The sequence below is a fragment of the Triturus cristatus genome, chromosome 2_2 (assembly GCF_964204655.1).
Source record: "Triturus cristatus chromosome 2_2, aTriCri1.1, whole genome shotgun sequence".
Taxonomy (NCBI): domain Eukaryota; kingdom Metazoa; phylum Chordata; class Amphibia; order Caudata; family Salamandridae; genus Triturus; species Triturus cristatus.
In genome coordinates, this window is record NC_140582.1 from 1,143,799,495 (window position 1) to 1,143,807,650 (window position 8,156).

Sequence of the window (8,156 nt, forward strand, 5' to 3'; positions counted from 1 at the left end):
TAGTTAGTGTGGAACTATGAAGGCAGGGCACCAGTGCATTTCAAAGGCATGCCTTTAGATGCTTCTCCCCACTTCAAAGGCACCACTGTGTATAAAAGAAGGTGCTCAGACACTAACACTTCAGTACATTTTTGGACCTGTGGATACTCTGCTAGGTAGAAGGACTGCTGTGCTGCTCCAAGGCCTGCCACTCTGTGTTATGGACGAAGAGAAAAATTATTCCTGAGGATGTATTAGAAAAGGTGCATGAGAAACAGAAAGAAGCTCAAACAAGTACATTACAAACATAAAGTTAGCACTGAATGTGAAGGAAGGTGATTATGTGAGGGTAAAAATTACAATTAGAGGCGGGAAAAGAGTTCCAGTTTTTCTGTACCTAGAAGAGTTGTGTGCATTAATAAGTATTCTGTAAGGTTGGGGGATGATAAATGTTGGAACAAGAATAAGTTATCACTGGTGCAAGAACAACATAACCCAGCAACTATGTAGAGGAAGGCCGATGTGTCTCCTAGAATTGCTCCTAGGAAATCATTCAGTAGTACTGGTATTCTGTTCAAGTTGCAAGACAATTTTTTGTATTAATTATAACTTCTATACAAACTCTGTGCTATAAATATTTATTATTTTGTTTTAGGGGTAGAGTATGCTATCTTTTGGGTTGTCTTTGTATTTTTAGGTATTCATTTTTTCATTCTTGTGCATGCTTACTTATTGCATGGGATTTGATGTTTCTATGGGACATGTGTTTTTTTGTTTTTTTTGTTAAATATTTCTTAACATAATCCTTGTGGAAATATCTTCCTGTTCATTTATAAAGTTTTGCACAGGGAGAGGTGTGTTGGGTTCTATTAGAATTAGAATGTCTCCATGTTGTGTAATGTATTAATTAAATGCTGACAGTTGAAGGTCCCTGCCTGAAGGTGCTGGTCATTTTTCTAGATGTTTAAATATACGTCAACCTTCCCGTGCTATTAGCATCTTTTCAAGTGCCTTCTCAGCGTGAGCTTTTTACCGTCATTGTGGTGAACCGTATTTAATTGAAACTGCATTCTAGCTAATCATTTCTTTCTTTCTTTCTTTTTATTTTAATTAGAGTTTTCTATATGCATTAAACAAAGAGATATTTGATTCCAAACTCCAATACCAGTAATGCTCAGCTACTAATGGATTTAAAGTTTCTAAGAATATTGTAATTGAATATTGAAGTTTAAATCGAATTCACTTGCCCTTAATGCATTGTAGCAGATTGTTCTTTGTTTTTTCAGCTCGGCTGCTTGTTAATGTTGTCATGTGAGCAGGACAAAGCCCAAGGACGTGAGAGAAGCATTGGCTTGTGAGTGGTTGCCATGCATCGCGTTACTGGACTTTTGATTACTTTTCCCTGCACAGTGTAGAACAACTGGAATAAAGAAGTTTTGTACTTTTGTTTACTGAGGTAATTCTTGACACAGATTGGAAACAGTGAGTTTGGTTTGACTCTTTTTCTAAACTGCGATATCTGACAACCATGCATCATCTCGGAGAAATAATCAAGTTAAACGGATGCACATTAGGTAGAGCAAGCACATAAAAATAGGCGCATGGCTTTTCTGTGAGCCAGCACAATTGTGCATGCTTCGCCAATTGATCACTAATGCAGTTCATAAAGCGGTATCATAAATAAGTGCCCTCCTTTTAAGCGGAGAAGCGTCGCCCCACAAGCCCCAGAGCTGAAAAAAAAATGGCAATAAAGTTTATTTATTACCATTTTTTTTAGCACCCCATCCCTAACTAAGTGTCAGCAGCAAGGTGCGTTTTAAAATGTACATGTCGCTTTGGCTGGTCGTCTTGTGACGGCCATCCAGACATGCACATTTGAAAGTTCTCTAACCTAGCTATCTTAGACAGCTGGGTCAGAGAAAGTGCAGGCCTCCAGGGCTTTTAGGAGTGCTGAGAGAGCCTGCTTTATCCAATCCTGGTGCTGCTCTCATGCTGTGAGAGCAATGCCAGGATTGGGTAGTGCAATTTCCTGGCCCGGAGCTTTCAGGAGGAAAAAAGACACCAGAGGGAGGATGACGTCACGGGCAAGTTAAAAAGGTAAGACAATTTATTTGTAATTTCTTTTGTGCTTTTACCTACCCCTCCACCCTTGGTATGATAGAGCGCCATATATTTCTGAAATTTGTAGGGGTGCATCATAATCACTGTTAGTCAGCACCCATATATTTAGTGGAATTGTATTAATGTGTGACTTAGGATTGTAATACTAAAAGCAGTATGTATTAGAACAAATTAGAAATGTAATCACACCATTTCTGAAGTTCAATGTAGTGGTTAATTGAAAATGTATTTTAGGCAACGCATAATGAATTGGTTCCCATATAATGTGATGCATTAGGTTTAAGCGTGCACCATGTTGAAGTCTGCACGCGTAGTTTGCTTACTCATATATGAAGTACAATGAAATCAATGCTTATAGTGTGATTCTAGAAATGTGTGTTTAAATTGTGTAAAGGCCTGATCGCATATACGTTTAAAAGAAAGGCCTGTTCATTTCTCATGTTAGCTAAATATTGTAGGCTGGAAATGATTTTCCTTGGTAAGACTCTGGGTTTCAGGGATGTTAGAAAATCTCAGAGAAGTGGAGGGTTTCTCGTTCCCATGTTTCTGTTGCAGGTGCAAGGACACCTAGCTCGTTAGTGAAACTAAACCTTTGTTTCAGGAGTTAGGATGGCATGAGAAGCCAAAATGGGAGTATACTGGAATGCAGGGATGATACTTTCGGCGGAGAAGGTGCCTGGGACCCAAGGACGAGTAAACCGTTGTTGGATGAGAGACACGTTTCAGTGGAAAAATACTGTTAGAAGACCTGTTTGGAGAGGTGTGTCGGAGGGCGTGTTCTACGTTTTTGGGATTTTGAATTAGGGACAGTGCCCCGTGGGTTGGGCAGTTGAGGTTTAGCTGGGAAGCTAGAAGAAGCATCTTAGAATAAGCTCTGACAAAGTGAGTGTGCTTCTAAGGAAGTCTTCACTTCTGAACCTTTTTATCCTTTTGCCTGGGGAAAATGCTAAGTAGGGATGTCACCTTGGAGATAGAGTAGGGATAGACCGATTTCCTTTTTAGGTTAATGACTTCTAATATAGAGATTGGTGCAGTTATTGCCTGTCTAATGCTTCTGGAGCTGACTATTCTTCTTATTCTCAGTCGGATGAGAGTCCTGCGTAGACTCTTTTTTGTATTAGTGCCCATTTATTTCCTTAAACTCGTGATGAGGTGCTTGTATGTGGAATTGTTTTTGGCTTTGTAATAAACCCCTAAAATTAGAAAACTTAGAGTCAGCGCTCCTTTAGAGTCCAAATTCGATTTGATTGATTATGTCTTGAAATTTGATTTCCTCCCCTCCACGCTATTCAGCAGATAAAAAGATCCTGGCGACCTGAAAGGATTCTTGGTGATGGTAAGATAGATAAGAATCCGGCTTTATCAGGTACATGCCAGCCGCCGCTCTGCACTGCTATGCTGTATGCCTGTTTTTAAGGTATTGTACTGTCTAAATGGTATACATTTAACTCAGAAATGATGTAGACAGCATTGCTCGAAAACAGGGTTAAGTGCAGGGGCTAGAGAAAGTGCAATGTGTCAAAAAGTGCGCGTTAGGTACATCAGCTGAGTGTCTGTGACATGAGGCAGGTTCAGGTACATTCATAAATCCGAATGCTCTGAAGGTATGTAAAGTAGATAAACTCAGAACAAATAATGCAGTGTACTCGCGTAAACATCAGGCTGGCATGTAGCTTCAGAGGGTTGAACAGATGGCCTGGAAGGGCTCCAGGAATGTAACACTTTAATGACATAATCCGCAGGGCAATCCTCATGCAGATTAAGACGTCACGAGTTTACTGGAGGTCGTGTCAGCAAACTGACCCCACTTAGGTTCGAGCAGCACAGGCAGCAGGGCCGGGTGGCACATGAGAGTCCTGTCACCAGCATTTCCTACTTGTAAGCAGAATAGGCGTCTCTTGCACAGATATAAATAATATACCGCTGCTTTTACAGGTTATTTTTTGCACTTTCTAAAAAGACATAGGTTTTAGTTTTTGAAATGCAGTTTCTAAGGTTTTATTTTATGAAATGCACTTTCTATGGTTTACCGCTCTCTTGAAAATCCAGATCACAACACCACATCAGCACAGTGTGCTCCTTCAACAGTGTTGCCACCTTTGGCACATCCCACCCTTCCATAATGCGCCTCCCTCTAAGTGCAGTGACTACATGAGCAAAGTGCAACCGTCTCCAAGCCATTGTTAGTGTAGCCAACCAGTGAGAAAGGTCCTCGCTTGGACCCCACCCTTCAATACCTCTCATGTGGTCTTCCTTTGTCAGTACTAAGCTCTTGTCCTTAGGCAGCTCCTCCAACTTCTCTGCAGAGAGTCTTTCCATCCTAGAGCTCAATCCATCCCAGATCCAAGGGCACTTAAGGCAGCCCTACCATTGAACTAGAGTGCGCTGCTGTCTCTGCGATTGGACAAGGAACATGTCTTCCCCAGCTCTGGGAACCAGATGTAATCCCTGGAACACCTTTGTGCCAGGAATTACAACTCTTCTATTTATTGATCCAGAGAGTCAGGAATTCCTTCCTGATCCAACCGGCGGCTTCCAGGCTTGTGGAACTTGCATACAATGTCATATGCAAAAGCCTTAGATGTTTTCACTAACTGGATTTTCATTCAAAAGATTGTTGAGCAGAACAACTTTCCCCTGCAGGAGTTCCAATAAAAAATGCATTTCTCTGTAATGACTTCTTGTTGTAGTGTATTGTTGTAAAGAGATTTCCTCATTCGGGATTTTCTGTTTTGACATAATCCTTAATCATTTTGATACAATTTTCAAATCTTCAAGACATCAATGCCCGCCTTTCTGTAAACTAGCCACACTCTATTTATTTTAAAAGGCACAATATTTGCTCCCACTTACAGGCTGACTCCAGGCACCCACTTTGGGGTAGGAGATTAGTTACCTGTCTTCAAACCGAAAGAAAGCAGTCGGATTTGGAGCCAGCACTCTGATGATTTCTCCTACAATACTATCCCTCCTATCTCGGCTCTCTAGGTGCCAGGAGTTTCTTAGGTATTCATAAACATTTACTTCGGCTAATTTATCATCAAGAGAAAGTGAATTAGGTGGAGATTGCTGAATGAAAGTCATATTTTGATCCTATTTAGAAATGTATGTTAGAAACACAATTTGTCTAATGAGTCTGCAGATTCATAAGCTTTAGATAAACCACCATCAACATTTTTCAATTTACTTTTAATTGCTTTTAGAGGCTGAAGCCTGTGGATTCTATGTGCCAGTGTTCAAATTCCCCTTTCAGCACAGACTAACCACCTCAGCATCAAATTCACTCAAATACATTCATTGGTGGGGCCCATAACACCAATATACTTACACTCCGTTGATCTGTTTTCTGAGGTAAATATGCTTCCAAACGCTGACATGAAAGGAATACCTTTACCTTACTCTAAACACATTGACCACAGACCTAAGAAGATGGATCATTTAGTTGTTTGCAGGTTTAGTTTCGCAGTCATTTATCTAGTCTTCAAATCCCATTAAATTCTCTTCTTAAAATAATCGACACAACACATTTGTCAATTAATCAAATATTCTTTATCTAAGAAATATTGCAAGAAACGTTAGAAATCATCATCAGCATTTCAGAGCATCATATTTACCTATTCTGGCTAAAGTCGTCCTCTAAGTCAATCCGTCAAGGAAGAATTTTATTCAGCAAAGTTAGGCCGCAATTCAGTCTCTCAAAGATTCAGGATAACAGCTGTCCAGCAGTGTCACCGTCCTCTCCGTAAGCGTAACGTCAGGAAATCGAGTTCGTCAAAGAGCGTTAGCATTAGCGTTTTGTCCAGTTCCCTACCTACATTTATAATGAAAATAATGTCAAAATGTATCAAGATCGGGGTTTAGAAAGTCCTGATTGGTCCACTTGGGGTCGAGGGGTACAGTTCTCAGGGTGTTGAACGATGAAGTCATCAAACTTGCTTGTTCCGGCTTTTAAATTGAGCTTTGTCTTTGGTCTTGGATAGGTTCCTGGAGCGTCCTTGAAGGGTACATGTTCTCCCGGTGACGCCTGCGCACTTCACCCAGAACCTCATGTTGTCAGGGCAGTCACGTTTAACGTCTCGTTCAGCCATCTTGTTTAGGCCGAAATGGTCAACTTAAGCAAAAGAAACACAGAAACGTAATTAGAACATAGAAATGGCTAATGAAATGTTATCCCCTTACTAATACTCATATGTGTGTGTATTTATCTAGCAGAAGCAACACTCAGAGCGGTTTATACTCACTGAATAAAGCACAGATCACAAATACATCACCAAAGCGACATATAACATGCAATATTCTAGTTTTCTACTATTAATATGCGTACTCAAGTTAGTTTACAATTAATATAGCCATGCAAGGTGCAATTCCCACGTGTAATTCTTTTGTTAATATAATTGGTGAGTTATCACTTCAAACGAATTAATAATATTACAATTAATTGATTATTTGGATTAATATAAACATGCAGAATGGGGGGGGGGTATACAAAATGTTGTATTACCCGCTCCAGCAATCCCCCCTTTGGTGATTATATCACCACACTAATTAAAACATTTTTATCCCTTTTTTGGAAATTTAAATTGATTTCTTATATCGTTCATATTTCAGTTTCCCCTGTTTCTTCTCTTTTTGCTGATTTATACATGCTATCCTTTAACTCTTCTAGTTCTATTTCTTCAAATTCTCTTTCTTGTTTCTTATCCCTTCTCCTTAAGTTTTCTCTTATTAATCTTTTCTGATTTTTATTCTTTCTACATCAAATACAACCTAGTCTAATTATTAATACTAAGGAAATCACACAAGTTAATGGAAATAATATCTTACATATAAATGTACTACCTAATTTTACTACAAAGTCTTTAATAGCTGATATTTTCTTACCAATCTTCTCCCAAACACCTTCAACCACCAGTGGTACAATTTGGTCATGCAATTCTGTAATATTCTTAATATAAATTTTCAAATCTCTACTTTTGTCAGGAATGTAAGTAGAACAATGTTGAACTTTCAGCATTCCACAGACTCCACCCTCTTTTGCCAATAAAATATCAAGGGCAAGTCGATTTTGCATTACCATAGCACGCATGGCAACCATTTCAGTGTTTACTAGGCCTGGGCGGTAAATTCCATTCCGTTCGCGGAATTTGCGGAATTTGGGTAATTTCGCGTTCCGCGGAGAACGCGAAATTGCCCAAAAATCTGCGTTCCGCGACTTCGCGAAATTTTTTTGCTTGTTCGCGTTCTCAATATGCGTGTTTGCGAGATATTTCACCCCGAGCACGCAAACAGCGATCGCGAACAGGAAAAAAGTATCGCGAACAAGCAATTCCGCGTGTTCGCGGAATTTCTGCGTGTTCGCGGAGATTTTTTACCGTTTCGCGGAGATTTGCGTAACGCGATTACGCAAATTCCGCCCACCCCTAGTGTTTACCAATAAGAATCCTCCAGCGGTGCTTGTTGACAAGCGATCCACTACTGTTGAAAGTTTTCTAATTTTGTTCGCATTCAGAGAAATTCCCACTGCGGGTATCAGTGCTCCAAAAATGTCACCCACAATTTCAGTCCAAGATTCTCTCTTACTACGTGCTAAATAACTACCTAAACTATGTACACCATCTTCTCCTCTATACATGTGAAAAATCTTTGGAAAAACCAGGCCAACATAACATGTGCCATACCAAAGGTCTGGCAAACGATAATATGCCCTGTTCCCACAGATAAAATACAGTCCTGGAAAGACTGGATCTCTTCCACCTTTAAATCCCCATCCTCCCATGATTCGGTATGTATCATGGCACTCACTATTCCCCAGAAAATAATTGTCATACGCCGTCTGATTCCTTCTTATACACAATTTCCCTTTCTGAGGCCAATCTAAAGCCATAGTTGGACTTGTTTCCCCTCTTAAATGTTTCTCCATTTCTACATCTCAAACCGTTTCTCCACTTACCCTTCTGAAACCTTACTTTGCATTTTCAATCTCCTTTCTTCAACCATATCCAAAAATGTCTTCTCCTCTTTCTTTAAACTGCAAGTCAAGTTATTTCTAAATATAT